Genomic DNA, 16,817 nt, shown 5'->3' on the forward strand with positions numbered 1-16,817 from the left:
ACAAAGCCCCATATTGGGAGATTTTAATACATCTCCCTCAGTTGTCAGCTGACAAAATGTAAGCCTGTAGAAGAGTTGAGTCGCACAACCATCAAAATCTTCTTTCTATTCTTAGGTCTTGATGGTAACCTCCTCCCCATAGCTGCTCACTGAGCATGTTGCCAAGGCTTGTGGATTCGCGCTGGTTCTGTGCCAACACTGTTTCATCCTATAGCTCATGTTTTGGCTCAGGTTCTAGATGCCTCTTGCCTGAACTATCATAACTGCCTCCTAATTAGCCTCATTTTGTTTATGGAGAATTGCCCAAATGATATGTGGTTCAGTAGTTCCAGTATGAAACTATAACTTTACCTTTGGATTAAACCAGACCAAATGGACTGCAATGTTTTAGCTGCACTGGAATGATTCACTTTTACTGAATTGAACCCTTGGTGTGAGACTCTTCGTTACCTAGAGGCCTGGTAAAAGACAAAATCCTGTGAAACTCCCTGTGGCTAGTATATTATTTCAGGAACACACAATACCATTAAAAATCTGTTTTATATATTAAATCTGAGGGAGAGAAGTCAGGGCACCACTCTGGTACACACACACAGTGCTGGGAATCAAATCAGGAGCCTCAAGCATGCAAATCTAATGCTCTACTGACTGAGTCATTTCCCAACCACCACACTATATATTCTTTATGAGAAATCTTAAAGAAAAAAATTCTGAAATCCACACTTATCCTGCAAATCAGTTTCTGTATATTTTATTTTATTGATTTTTTTAAAATGTTTTTTAAAAAAATTTTCTTCCTATACAGTAGAGAGTTTCACATGGGTTTACCCAGCAGAGCACACACATCCTTTACCATGCAGTAAGACCTGGGTTCAAGCCCCCATCACTACGTGGGGAGCACCATGCAAAGAAGCTTCACAAGCAATGGAGCAGTCTCTGGTTTCTCTCATTTTTCTCTCTGTCTCTGTCAGCAGGAGAAGTGGAATCATGCAGGTGCAAAGCTCCATTGAAAATGGCAAAGATACATAGATAGATGACTTAAAAGCAGCAAGAAAAGGAAATGACACATACAGAAAAACAAAGATTAAAAACTAGGGCAAGAATGGGAGGATAGCATAATAGTTATGCAAAAAAAAAAAAATGACTGTAATGCCTGAGGTTCTGATGCACCAGCTCCAGTACTCAGCATTGCATAAAGCAGAGCTAAGCAGTGCTTTGGTCTCTATCTCTACCTCCCTCATTAAACTAAGTAAATAGAATATATACTTTTTAATCTTGCCAGAAACCAAGTGGTGGTGCACCTGGTTGAGTGCACACATTGCTATGTGCAAGCACCTGGGTTCAAGTCCCTTGTCCCCACCTGCAGAGGGGAAGCTTCTCCAGTGGTGAAGCAATGCTGCGGTGCTCTCTCTCACTCTTTCTCTATCCTCCCCTTACCCCCTCTCAATTTCTCTCTCTTCTATGAAATAAAAAGAAAGGAAAAATGAGAGTAGGGGGTGGGTGGGAGATAGCATAATGGTTATGCAAAAAAACCCTATCATGTCTGAGGTTCCGAAGTCCAAGGTTCAACCCCTTGTACCATAACCCAACCTGAGCAGTGCTCTAAAACTTAATTAAACAGTCAAAAAATAAACCAGGGAGTGGGGGTAGATAGCATAACAGCTATACAAAGAGAATCTGTGCCTGAGGCTCCAAAGTCGCAGGTTCATTCCCCCGCATCACCATAAGCCAGAGCTGAGCAGAGCTCCGGTAAAAAAAAAAATAAATAAATTAAATTAAAATAAGGTAGGACAGACTTTATCAGATACAATGTATGCCGGAAGACAGTGTAGCAAATTCTTTAAAGTACAGACAAAAATTATAAACCTACTATTTGAAAATATCTTTTTTAAAAACTTTTTCATTATTTTTTTGAATTATTTAATTTTGGTGGGAGCTTGATTGCATTAAATTTGTATATGGCTATAAGTAGAATATTCATTTTGCCTGGGCAGACAAACCCACCAATATGTAATGGAGTCCCACCTCCCCAGACTCCTGCCCCACTAAGGAAAGAGAGACAGGCTGGGAGTATAGATAGAACTGCCAATGCCCATATTCAGCCAGGAAGCAATTACAGAAGACAGACCTCCCACTTCCTACACCCCATAATGATCCTGGGTCCATACTTCTAGAGGGATAAAGAATAGGAAATCTATCAAGGGAGAGGTTTGGATACGGAGTTCTGGTGGTGGGAATTGTGTGTAAATGTACCCCTCTTATCCTGTGGTCTTGTCAATATTTCTATTTTATAAATACAAATTTAAATAAATGTTGAGAACCAAAAAAAAAAATTCATTTTGATGGTTATAATTCTTCTAGTCCATGAACATGGAATATATTTCTACTTCTTTGTATCTTAATTGTATTTTTTTGACTAGTGACATAATTTTCAATATATAAGTCTTTAATTTCTTTTGTTAGGTTTATTCCTAAATATGTTATTGTTTTTGTTGCTATAGTGAATGGAACTGATTTCTGGATTTCTTCTTCTGACTTAGTGTTTGCATAAAGAAATGCCAATGACTTTTGTATGTTAATTTTGTAGCCTGACACTTTACTAGTCTGATAATTTCCAGGAACTCCCTGCTGCATTTTTTAGGTTTTTCTGTGTGATACTATCATATAATCTGCAAATAGTGACAGTTTAACTTTTTCTTTCCCAATATGTATCCCTTTAGTTTCTTGCTCTTGCTTGGCTGCTATGGCAAGAACTCCCAGCACTGTGTTGAATAGTAAAGGTGATAGTAGGGTGCCCTGTCTAGTACGTGATATAAATGGGAAAGCTTCCAGTTTCTCACTATTAAGTATGATTGTGCCTGTAGGTCTGCTATATATGAACTCCACTAGGTTAAGGACTTTTCCATCTATTTGCATTTTTTGTAGTGTTTTAATCATGAAAGGATGTTGGATTTTGTCAAAGGCTGTCTCTGTATCTATTAATTAATCATGTGATTCTTGGTTTTTCTTTTATTGATGTGCTGGATCACATTTATTATTTATACCTGGGATAAATCAAAATTGATCATGATGTACAGTCTTTTTACTATACTGCTGTATCCGATTGGCTAGAATTTTGTTCAATATTTTAGCATCTATGTTCATCAGAAATGTTGGTCTGTAGTTTTCTCTTTTGTTGTTGTGTCCTTATCTGCTTTTGACATTAGGGTGAGGTTGGCTTCATAGAAGGGTATATTTCTGTGTCTTCAAAAATTTAGAAAATTTAAAAGTATAGATACTAACTCTTCTTTGTAGGTTTTGTAGAATTAATTTGTAAAAACCACCAGGTCCGGGACTTTTATTGTTGGGAAGGTTCTTGATAAGTGTTTTAATTTCCTTGACTATGACTGGCCTGTTCATATTTTCTAGTTCCTCTTGGTTTAATTTTGGAAGGTTATATATTTCTAGCAGCCTGTCTGTTTCTTACAGGTTCTCTAGGTTGGCTACATATAGTAGTTCATGGAAACCCCAAATGATACTTTGAATTTCTGTGATGTCTCCTGTTGTGATATCTCTTCTTTCACTTATAATCCTATTTATTTGAGTCTCCTCTCTCTCTCTCTTTTATTTTCTTCTTGTGAGTCTGGCCAAGAGTTTGACAATTTTGTTTACCTTCATTGATCTTTTGTATGGTTTTCTTATTTTCTTTTTTCAATATTTATTTACTTATTCCCTTTTGTTGCCCTTTTTGTTTTTATTGTTGTTGTAGTTATTATTGTTGTTGTTATTGATGTTGTGTTTGTTGGATAGGACAGAGAGAAATGGAGAGAGGAAGGGAAAACAGAGAGGGGGGAGAGAAAGATAGACACCTGCAGACCTGCTTCATCACTTGTGAAGTGACTCCCCTGCAGGTGAGGAGCGGGGGGCTCGAACCGGGATCCTTATGTTGGTTCTTGGTCTTTGTGCCACATGTGCTACTGCCCAACTCCCTGTTCTCTTATTTTCAATGTTATTCATTTCTGACCTAATTTTAATTATTTCAGTCCTTCTGTTTGCTTTAGGGTTCCTTTGTTCTTCTTCTTCTACATTGTTAAGGTGTGTAGTCAGGTTGTTTATTTGAGCTTCCTTTTGTTTTGCAATGTGTGCTTATATGGCTATGAATTTCCCTTTCATAGCTTATATGGCTATGAATTTCCCTTTCATAGCTTATATGGCTATGAATTTCCCTTTCATAGCTTATATGGCTATGAATTTCCCTTAGCTGTGTCTCAAATAACTCTATAGCTCATGTCTTTCTTTTCATTTGATTCTCAGAACATTTAATTTCTTTCTTAATTTTCTTTTTGATCTAGTAGTTGTTAGGTAGTGTGCTGTTTAGTTTCCATATTTTGGGACTTTTGCTAATTTTCTGTTCATTGTTAAGTGTTAGTTTAATTCCACTGTGGCTTGAGAAAATGTTTGGGAGGATTTCAGTGCTCTTGAATTTGTTGACATTCTCTTTGTGGTCTAAGATACATTCTATCCTTGAGAATGTCCTATGTGAGCTAAAAAAAATTGAATATGTACAGTAGGTTTAGTCTATCTCTTTGTTTAATTATTTTATTAACTATCTGCCTAGGTGATCTGTCAATATAAGGAAGTGGGGTGTTAGGTTCTAGTAAGATAATAGAATAAGAGCTACAAAAGTTTACCTGGAATCAGAAAATACCTAGAATTGAATTGCCAAGAGAATCTTGAGAAAAATGAACAGAATTGGAGGCATCACACTTTCAGATCTCAAACTATACTACAAGGCCATTGTAATAAAAACTGCCTGACTCCTGAACAACAACTGACACAGTAACCAGTGGAATAGAATTGAGAGTCCAGATATCAGCCCCCACACCTATCTACATCTAATTTTTGACAAGGGGCCCAAACTATTAAATGGAGAAAGAGAGTTTCTTCAGCAAATGCTGTTGGGAAAATTGGGTTGAAACTTGCAGAAGAATAATACTAAATCAAACATTTCACTACACACAAAAGTAAACTCCAAATAGATCAAGGACTTGGACGTTAGACCAGAAACTATCAAATACTTAGAGGAAAACATTGGCAGCACTCTTTTTAAAAAAAATTTATTTATTTTATTTTATTTTTTATTTTTTGTCCCCAGGGTTATTTCTGGGGCTTAGTGCCTACACTATGAATTCACTGCTCCTGGAAGCCATTTTTTCCCTTTTGTTGCCCTTGTTGTTTATCATTTTTGTTATTATTATTGTTGTTATTGCTGTCATTGTTGTTGGATAGGACAGAGAGACGTAGAGAGGGGAGGGGGAGACAGAGAAGGGGAAACAAAGATAGACACTTGCAGACCTGCTTCACAGCTTTTGAAGCAACACCCCCCCTCCCCAGCGGGGGGGAACCAGGATCCTTAGCCAGTCCTTGTGCTTTCCGCCATGTGCACTTAACCCGCTGCACTACTGCCCGCCCCACTTTTTTCTTTTTTAAGTTTTTTTTAACTAGATTTTTTTGAAATTATTTATTTGTTTCTTTCTTTTTTTTTAAATAATTTATTTCTTTATTGGGGAATTAATGTTTTACATTCAATAGTAAATACAATAGTTTGTACATGCATAACATTCCCCAGATTCCCATTTAACAATACAACCCCCACTATGTCATTCATCATCTTTCATGGACCTGTATTCTCCCAACCCACCCACCCACCCACCCCAGAGTCTTTTACTTTGGTGTAATACTCCAATTCCATTTCAGGTTCAACTTGTGTTTTCTTTTCTAGTCTTGTTTTTCAACTTCGGCCTGTGAGTGAGATCATCCCATATTCATCCTTCTGTTTCTGACTTATTTCACTCAACATGATTTTTTCAAGGTCCATCCAAGATCGGCTGAAAACGGTGAAGTCACCATTTTTTACAGCTGAGTAGTATTCCATTGTGTACATATACCACAACTTGCTCAGCCACTCATCTGTTGTTGGACACCTGGGTTGCTTCCAGGTTTTGGCTATTACAAATTGTGCTGCCAAGAACATATGTGTACACAGATCTTTTTGGATGGATATGTTGGGTTCCTTAGGATATATCCCCAGGAGGGGAATTGCAGGGTCATAGGGTAGGTCCATTTCTAGCCTTCTGAGAGTTCTCCAGACTGTTCTCCACAGAGGTTGGACCAATTGACATTCCCACCAGCAGTGCAGGAGGGTTCCTTTGACCCCACACCCTCTCCAGCATTTGCTGCTGTTACCTTTTCTGATGTATTACATTCTCACAGGAGTGAAGTGATATCTCATTGTTGTCTTTATTTGCATTTCTCTGACAATCAGAGACTTGGAACATTTTTTTCATGTGTTTCTCAGCCTTTTGGATCTCTTCTGTGGTGAATATTCTGTCCAATTCCTCCCCCCATTTTTGGATGGGGTTATTTGTTGTCTTGTTGTTGAGTTTGGCAAGCTCTTTATATATGTTGGTTATTAAACTCTTATCTGATGTATGGCATGTAAAGATCTTCTCCCATTCTGTGAGGGGTCTCTTGGTTTGGGTAGTGGTTTCTTTTGCTGTGAAGAAGCTTTTTAATTTGATGTAGTCCCATAGGTTTATACTTGCCTTAGTCTTCCTTGTAATTGGATTTGTTTCATTGAAAATGTCTTTAAAATTTATGCGGAAAAAAGTTCTGCCAATATTTTCCTCTAAGTATCTGATAGTTTCTGGTCTAACATCCAAGTCCTTGATCCACTTGGAATTTACTTTTGTATTTGGTGAAATTCAGTGATTCAGTTTCATTCTTCTGCATGTTTCAACCCATTGTTTCCAATACCATTTGTTGAAGAGACTCTGCTTTCCCCACGTAATAGTCTGGGGCCCTTTGTCAAAGATTAGATGTCCATAGGTGTGGGGGGCTCACTTCTGGGATCTCAATTCTATTCCACTGGTCAGTGTGTCTGTTCATGTTCTAGTACCAAGCAGTTTTGATGACAATGGCCCTATAATACAGTTTGAGATCTGGTAGTGTGATGCCTCCGGTTCTGTTCTTTTTTTTCTCAAGATTGTTTTGGCAATTCTAGGTCTTTTCTGGTTCCAGATAAACATTTGTAACATTTTTTCTATTCTCCTAAAAAATGTGCTTGGTATCTTGATGGGGATAGCATTAAATTTGTAGATGGCTCTAGGTAATATATTCATTTTGATGATGTTAATTCTTCCAACCCATGAACATGGAATATCTTTCCACTTCTTTGTGTCTTTTTCAATTTCTTTGAGTAGTGATTCATAATTTTCAGTATACAAGTCTTTCACTTCTTTGGTTAGGTTTACTCCTAGATATTTCATTGTTTTTGTTGCTATAGAAAAAGGAATTGATTTCTGGATTTCAATTTCTTCTAACTTAGTGTTTGCATAGAGGAATGCCACTGACTTTTGAATATTAATTTTATAGCCTGACACATTACTGTATTGCCTATGATTTCCAAAAGTTTCTTGCTGGATTCCTTAGGTTTTTCCATGTATACTATCATGTCATCTGCAAATAAGGAGAGTTTGACTTCTTCTCTTCCAATCTGTATGCCTTTAATTCCTTGCTCCTGCCTGATTGCTATGGCAAGAACTTCCAATACTATGTTGAATAGTAATGGTGATAGTGGGCAGCCCTGTCTAGTACCTGATCTGAGTGGAAATGCTTCCAGTTTATCACCATTGAGTATGATGTTGGCTGTAGGTTTGCTATATATAGACTCCACTATCTTCAGGAATTTTCCATCTATTCCCATTTTTGTAGTGTTTTGATCATAAAGGGATGTTGTATTTTGTCAAAGGCTTTCTCTGCATCTATTGATATGATCATGTGGTTTTTGATCTTGCTTTTGTTGATATGGTGGATCACATTGATTGATTTACATATATTAAACCAACCTTGCATGCCTGGGATAAACCCCACTTGGTCATGATTAACAATCTTTTTAATATACTGCTGTATCCAGTTGGCTAGAATTTTGTTCAGTATTTTTGCATCTATGTTCATCAGAGATATTGGTCTGTAGTTTTCTTTTTTGGTTGTGTCTCTGTCTGCTTTTGGTATCAGGGTGATGTTGGCTTCATAGAAGCTGGCAGGGAGTATTCCAGTGTCTTCAATCTTCTGGAAGACTTTTAAAAGTAGAGGTATTAGTTCTTCTTTGAAAATTTTGTAGAATTCATTTGTAAAACCATCTGGTCCAGGACTTTTATTTTTGGGAAGATTTTTGATAACTGTTTCAATTTCATTAGCTGTGATGGGCCTGTTCATGTTATCCACTTCCTCTTGACTTAGTTTTGGAAGTTGGAAGGTATCTATGAAATCATTCATTTCTTCCAGGTTCTCTAGCTTGGTGGCATATAGTTGTTCATAGAAGCCTCGCATGATATGTTGAATTGCTGCAGTGTCTGTTGTGATATCTCCTCTTTCATTTACTATCCGATTTATTTGGGTCTTCTCCCTTTTTTTTTTTGTGAGTCTGGCTAAAGGCTTGTCATTTTTGTTTACTCTTTCGAAGCACCAACATTTACTTCCATTGATCTTTTGTATGGTTTTCCTATTCTCAATGTTATTTATTTCTGCCCTAACTTTAGTGATTTCTGTCCTTCTGGTTGCTTTAGGATTCCTTTGTTGTTCTTCTTCTAGGTCTTTAAGATGTGCAATCAGGCTGTTTATTTGTGCCTTTTCTTGTTTCCTAATGTGTGCTTGTATAGCTATGAACTTCCCTCTTAGGACTGCTTTAGCTGTGTCCCAAATATTTTGATAGCTTGTGTCTTCATTTTCATTGAACTCTCGAAACATTTTGATTTCTTCCTTGATTTCCTCTTTGACCCAGAAGTTGTTAAGAAGTGTACTGTTGAACTTCCACATTTTGGGACTGTTACTAATCTTTTGTTGATTGTTAAGTATACTGTTGAGCTTCCACATTTTGGGACTGTTACTAATCTTTTGTTGATTGTTAAGTGTTAGTTTAATTCCACTGTGGTCTGAGAAGATGCTTGGGATGATTTCAGTGCTCTTGAATAGGCTGATGCTGTCTTTGTGGCCTAATATATGGTCTATCCTTGAGAATGACCCATGTGGATTTGAGTAAAATGTGTATTCCAGTTTCTTGGGATGAATGACTCTGAAAATGTCCAATAGTTCTAGTTTATCTATCTCTTCATTTAGCTCCCTTATGTCTTTACTGATTTTCTTCCTGGATGATCTGTCAAGTTGAGATAGTGGGGTGTTGAAGTCCCCTACTATGATTGTGTTACTGTTAATATATTGCTGTAGCTCTTTCAGTAGAAGTTTGATGTATTTAGATGGCTTCTCATTGGGTGCATAGATGTTAATAATTGTTAAGTCCTCTTGATTGACTGATCCTCTGAGCATTAAGTAGTGTCCATTCCTATCTTTTTTAATCTTATCTATTTTAAAGTCTATCATGTCAGATATGAGAATAGCTGTTCCTGCCCTTTTTTGTGGGCCATTGGCTTGTATGATAGTTTTCCATCCTTTCACTTTAAGTCTGTGTTTGTCTTGTTGAGTTAGGTGAGTTTCCTGTAGACAACATATTGCTGGGTTGTGTTTTCTGATCCATCTTCCTATTCTGTGTCTTTTAATATGTGAATTCAGGCCACTGACATTTATTGATATCAAAGATTGAAGATATTTTAACGCCATTCTTGTAGAGTTTTAGAGTGTTTTGATATATGTCCTATTTGTGGTGGTCTGGTTGTTTATAGGAGACCTTTCAGAACTTCTTTCAGGGCAGGCTTGGTGATGGTTGCTTCCTTCAACTGTTGCTTGTCTGAGAAGGTTTTGATGCTTCCATCTAGTCTGAATGACAGTCTAGCAGGATATAGTATTCTTGGCTGAAAGCCTTTCTCATTGAGCACTCGATAGATATCTTGCCATTCTCTTCTGGCCTGTAGTGTTTGTATGGAGAAGTCTGCTGCTAATCTTATGGGTTTTCCTTTGTAGGTGACTCTTTGTTTTTCTCTTGCAGCCTTGAGGATCCTTTCTTTATCCTTATTCCTTTCCATTCTAAGTATGACATGTCTTGGTGTCTTTAGGTCTGGGTTTGAAATTATTTATTTGTTTATTCCCTTTTGTTGCCCACGTTGTTTTATTGTTGTTGTAGTTTTTATTGTTGTTGTCATTGTTGGATAGAACAGAGAGAAATGGAGAGAGGAGAAGACAGAGAGGGGGAGAGAAAGACAGACACCTGCAGACCTACTTCACCGCCTGTGAAGCGACTCCCCTGCAGGTGGGGAGCTGGGGGGCTTGAACCGGGATTCTTATGCCGGCCCTTGCACTTTGCGCCACCTGCGCTTAACCCGCTGAGCTACCACCCAACTCCCTCTTTTTTAAGTTTTATAGAAATCTTCAATGATACAAATCCAGTTGAAAGGAAAACTAAAGCAAAAATAAATCAATGGGACTACATCAAATTAAAATTAAAAAGCTTCAGCACAGCACAAGAAACCACCACCCAGAGATTCCTTACACAATGAGAAATCTTTATATGCCATATATCATTCAGGAGGCTAATAACCAAAATATATAAAGAGCTCACCAAAATCAGGAAAAAAAATCCAAAAGTGGGGAGAGGATGTGAACAGAATATTCACCAAAGACGAGATCCAAAAAGCCAACAAACATGAAGAAATTCTCCATCACTGATTGTCAGAGAAATGCAATAAGACAACAATGAGATATCACTTTACTCCTGTGAGGATGTCATACATCAGAAAAGGTAGCAGTGGGGGCCAGTTGGTGGCGTACCTGGTTGAGCACACGTATTGCAATGTGTAAGGATCCAGGTTTGAGCCCCTGCAGGGGGAAAGCTTTGCAAGTGGTGAAGCAGTGCTGCAGGTGTCTCTCTGTCTCTCTCCCTCTCTATCACCCCCTTCCCTATTGATTTCTGGCTGTCTCTATCCAATAAATAAATATAATAAAAATAAATTAATAAAAATAAAAAAATAATAAAAGAAATGGTAGCAGCAGCAAATGTTGGAGAGGCTGTGGGGTGCAAAGGAATCCTCCTGCACTGCTGGTGGGAATGTAAATTGGTCCAACTCCTGTGGAGAACAGACTAGAGAACTCTTACAAGGCTAGAAATGGACCTACCCTATGACTCTGCAATTCCTTTCCTGAGGATATATCCTAAGGAACCAAATACACCCACCCAAAAAGATATGTGTATACTTATGTTCATAGCAGCACAATTTGGAATAGCTAAAACCTGAAAGCAGTCCAGGTGTCCAACAACAGATAAGTGGCTGAGTTGTGGAGGGAGACGAGGAAAGGGGGTATGCAAACAAGGCTCACATGCCTAAGGCTCCCAGGTCCCAGGTCCCAGGTTCAATTTCTGCACCACCATAAGCCAGAGCTGTGGGGAGGTCTGGCTATTAAAAACAAAACAAAACAAAACAAAACACTGCGTTGATGGTGGCACATGGGTTAAGCATTGGATCCTCAAGCATGGGGTCCTGAGTTTGATGGCATGTGATACTCTGCTTCTTTATCCTTCTCCTTGAAGCCCTCTCAGTTCTCATAAATAGATAACAAGAAGAAGGAGGAAGAGGAGGGGGAGGGGGGAAGGAGAAGGAAGAGGAAGAGGAGAAGGAGACGCAGAAGCATAATTTACTTGTTATATGAGAATGAAGTGGGTGAGCTGTTTTGTTTTCTCAGTTCTAGATGCTGGTGGTGTGGGGAATTGAACCTGGGACCTGGGAGCCTCAAGAATGAGACTCTGTTTACATAACCATAATGCTAACTCCCCTGCCCAAGTTGGTTGCTTTTTTAAAAAGTCTTATTTTTTTCAAAAGAGAGAAAGAATCAATCACTCAATATTGAGGATCAAACTCAGGGTCACATGCTTGAGACTCCAGTGCCTACTGCCCAGCTCTGGAGTTTGGAGGCTGGCTGGTTTACTGAGGAGCAAGGAGTACAGAACAGTCATTGTAAGTGTTCTGAGCGTTGGGTGAGCACTTGCAGGGTGGACCACAGCAAAGTGGTCTAGACATCATGTGTGGCTTGAATACCTCCCAATGCTGGAGGTGAAAAGCCTCTGGTGTTCAGTAAACTCCCATCCAATGAGCACAGGCAAGCAGTAATATAAGGAGACTTGAGATAATGGGGTGACCTGTAGGTGACCAACTACACTAGGTGACATTAGGAGTGCTAGCGGAGGAGCTGGAGAGATAGCTCATAGGGTAGGCTTATATTTTGTCAGACTGAGGTTCAAGCCCCAGCACCCAAGGGAGCATGGGAATGCCATGACATGGTGAGGGTGGGTGGAAGCTCTGGTGCTGTGTGTTGCCTCTTCCTGTCTGAGTGCAACCACAGCCTGGGAGCAGTGGACTCACAAGTTCCTACCTCTGCAAAAAAGAAAAGAAAAGATGTGGGGTGATCCTGCCTACGAATTTTAACAACAAAAGAAATGCAAAAAACTCAGTGTGTGGACCTAACTAGAAGAGAGGCTAACAGGAAAGGTGACTCCATGACTAGACCACTTGGTGTGCAGTGGACACTGAAGGTGCATATATTGGGCCTCATAGACTCTCTGCTCCCAGGGAGCATCCAATCAGAGTTTACATGCAAGCCAGCTTTATGCACACTATTGGTCTGTTTGTTTCATTTTAAGTAACAGTTTTTTATTTGTTAAGAAATATCAAGTTCCAGGCTGGCAAAATAGTTCCCTTGGATAGTGTGCTGGGCAGCAGAGGAGCAATGACAGAATCTAGAACTCCTTCCTTCTGCGCCCCAGAAGGACTATACTCCCAGAGGGGAAATGTTAGAGGAAGAAGACCAGAGGGCTCTGAACCCTAATCCACTGGGACCTGGAGCTTTAGTGACATGGAACCTTTGTTTTTGCACCATCATGGAGAGTGAAGAGTTTCTGGAGAATACCTGAGGAACTAGGTACCAGTTCGATTACCGGAGAGGCAAGAGGAAAATGGAAGGACAACTATGGGATGATTTTACTCGTAAGTGGAGTATAGAGAATTGAAACACATGAACTTGAGTATATATATATATACATACAGTCAGCCCATAACTGTGATCTTGGAAGAACTATGGTGGTTACCACTGGGGACAAGGGACACAAAACTTTATGAGTGGTGTAGAATTATACACTACTATCTTATAATTTTGTAAATCAATATTGTCACTAATCAACTTTTTAAAACTTAAAAAAAAAATTAGTGTGTTGTGCTGGATGATCACTTGGATAATATAATGTTATTGCTGTGTGTGTGCTCCAGGTTTGAGCCTGTTGCCCACTTCACTGAAGCCAGTTTCAGTGCTGTGGCCGGTCTGTCTGTCTATCTATCTATCTATCTATCTCTATCTCATATGCAAGTAACTAAATCCTAGTACATAGTGAACTGCTTTAACATGAAAGTGACTCAGGTTCAAGTCTGGCCTCTACTGCACTGGAGGAAGTTTTGGTGCTATGATTTCTTTCTCTTTCTCTATGTGCCTCTGTCTCTACCTGAAAAAATTAGCAAGGTGGCCAGGTGGTGATGCACCCAATAGACTGTACATGTTACAATCTGCAAGGACCTACATTCAAGCTTCTGGTCCCCACCTGCAAGTAGAAAACTTCACAAGCAGTGAATCTCTCTTTTTCGCTCCCTCTTCCCTCTCAATTTCTCTGTTTCTATCCAACAAATAAATAAAATATTAAAAAAAAAATAGGCAGAGCAGTGAAGCCCCAACAATTACTAAAACAAAAATCTCAGGATTCAAGTGCTCTCAAGATGGTTGATTGCACATACACTAACTTAATCCTAAAAACAATCATGCCTCTAATTCATCATATATATTCTAGTTTTTTATGACAGTTTTCATCTGAAACATCTCTTCTCCTTGGGCTTCGTGTTTTCCTGTTTGAAATACATGTTACTATGGAAATGTCATGGCACAGTATAGTGGCATTAACAAGTGAAGTGTAAAGACTTTTCAGAACATCTATAAACACAAGTCTAGGGTTTAGGAATATAAGCTCTAATGATGTGATAGCATTCATGCCTTCAGACACAGTGTCATAAATACAAACACCCAGAAACATGAGCCAGCACAGAGAAGACAGTTAAGAACTTTATTAGAATTTATGTGCCCAGATTTTAAAGCATATATAAAAATATTAAAAGCATGAAACCTAACAGACTACTTGGGAAGAACATCTGGAAAAAATGAAAGACAGAATGCCAACATTTACTTACGAACACACATCTCTGGAAGAAGGACCAAGGGCCTGGATGCTCCAGGGAAACTTAGAAACAGCATTGAACTGCCTTTAATGCCACAGTACGTTTCTTTAAAAGTCTGTGTATACACCAGCAACTATTGGTAAATCATATTTATCAAGTGTGGGGAGGGACTGCTATTTTACATTTATCTTTAAAATGAATAATTCAACAAAGAAAAGTATTACCTGTGAGTAATGGAAAAAAGATTCACTGGGCTGAGTGAAATTCAAGGTCCTTCATTACTATCCTGGCTCTGCCACCAACTAGACGTGTGATTCAAGAAAAGTCACTCAATATGCCTGGGCCAATTTCCTCATCTAATCAGTATTGTAACTCTGAATTTTCACTTACTAGGCTCTTATAGCAAGTTACAGTGGTCCTGGTCCAGTTTCTTCTGAGAGACAATACTTGCTGTATTCTGAATCCTGGAGGAAAGACCTGGAGCCCTTTGATATAGGAGTCATGAAGGGTACAGTTAGCAAGCCCATACCCTTGTTCCATGTCTTGTCTTTCTCTACTCCATTTTCCCATGCCCACAGTCACAAATACAAATTAATCACATATATTAAACCCTCCTCCTGGCTTTGTGTCAGTGCTCTGGTCTCCTGGGAATAATGTAAACTATGTCCAGTTCTCCAGTGTTTGGAAAAGGACTTAGGGCATACATTTTTTCTTTACAAGAAACAACCATTCTTGTCTCTTACTCTCTTTTGCTTAAACAGCAATGACACCAGGCATTTGTCTTTGGGGACCTAATACCTGCCATCAAGTCCCAGGCCAGGACCCCTGCCAACTGGCTTCAGAACAGGCCATTTATCAACAGTGTTTAGGCACCACCTCAATTCATCTGCAACACAGGAAGAACCAAATCCAACTGTAAGAATCTCTTTGTATTCTTAAGCAAAAACAGGTTTAGACCTTATTAACTGCCAAGAGACAGGAGGTGGGGACTCAGGCTTTTTGTCAGTGATCGTTATTTAGTAGAGCAATTCGGTCATTATGAAAATTAAAAGAAACAAAAGAAATTACTAGCCATTCAGTACTTACTCCATAGTAGGTCTCGTGATGAGCAGCTCATATGAATTAGCTAATTCTCACATCTAATAGTCACTATTGAAACCTAATACGTTTTTACTTGTTTATCATGTTTCTTGTCCACCTTCCTCACTTAAAATATATGTTCACCCAGAACATTTTTAAGTTTTTTGAAAGATTTTATTTATTTATTAATGAGAAAGATAGGAGGAGAGAGAAAGAACCAGACATCACTCTGGCACATGTGCTGCTAGGGATCGAACTCAGGACCTCATGCTTGAGAGTCCAAAGCTTTATCACTGCATCACCTCCCGGACCACTCATCCAGAACATTTTTATTGTGCTTATTGTCCCATATATATGAAATATCTGTTGAACACAACAAACAACTCCAGAGGTAGGTATGATTTTTTAATAGCTGACTAAGCAGAAGTGCTCAGAGGATACAAACGGACAGCCCAAAGACACTTGGCTCATTAAGAAGCAGAACTGAGAACCAAGTCTCAGTTGATGTTTCTTTCTAGAGATAAGGAGACTTTGCCTTCAACATAGATTTCGTCTTTCCTTCTCCCTCTCTTTTGAATATTTTATTTATTACTGAGAAAGGAGGAGAGAGAAAGAACCAGACATCACTCTGGTACATGTGCTGCCAGGGATTGAACTCAAGACCTCAGGCTTGAGAGTCCAGTTCTCTATCCACTGCGCAGCCTCCAAGACCTCTCCTCTCCTCTACTTTCTTCTCCTCTCCTCTCCTCTCCTCTCTCCTCTCCTCTCCTCTCCTCTCCTCTCCTCTCCTCTCCTCTCCTCTCCTTTTCTTCTTTGTTTATTTTCTTTACCAAAGCATTTCTCAGCTCTGGTTTGTAGGGTGGTGCTAGAAATTGAACATAATATTCAGGCATAAATATCCATTATACTATCTCTCTAGTCTTTAACTTAGATCTTGAAGAACATGTCCAGCTTGACAAATCTAGAGCCTATATACCTATAAAGCACGTATTTATCTTCTGTACACCTGAAAGTTTGAAACTGCACCAAGAAGGTCTATCTGGCATTTTCATGATAAACATTTCACTAGAAGTACATGTGTCTCCAAACATAACACTTGCATTATGCATAGGCACTATCTTCATCATTTCTCACTTAAAATCCCACACTGACTCTTCAGACATACATAATAAAAAAACACAGTAATTTTAGATGCCAACAAAATAACATCTGCAAAACCCTGGAGTTTCATAAGTTACAATATTAAGATGACTAATGATAAAGAATGATATTGCCTTGTGCCTCCCTGTCACTTGAGAGTCCCAGTATGAGAGGGGAGATAAACTCAGCAAATGGAAAACCATTCTCATCCTAGAGAAATACTATAGAAGGCTCAAGGACTCTTCAGAGAACCAGTTGTAATAAAATACTTCGTGAGATTAATTTTTTTTTATGAGAGAATGTTAGAATGACATCCAAAAGCTAATGTCACCCAGAAGCATAGTTCAGTCCTTTTCCATTTATCAAGTATACTTCATCCACACATAATTTTACATACCTAGG

Source organism: Erinaceus europaeus, chromosome 17 (assembly GCF_950295315.1).
Source record: "Erinaceus europaeus chromosome 17, mEriEur2.1, whole genome shotgun sequence".
NCBI classification, from domain to species: domain Eukaryota; kingdom Metazoa; phylum Chordata; class Mammalia; order Eulipotyphla; family Erinaceidae; genus Erinaceus; species Erinaceus europaeus.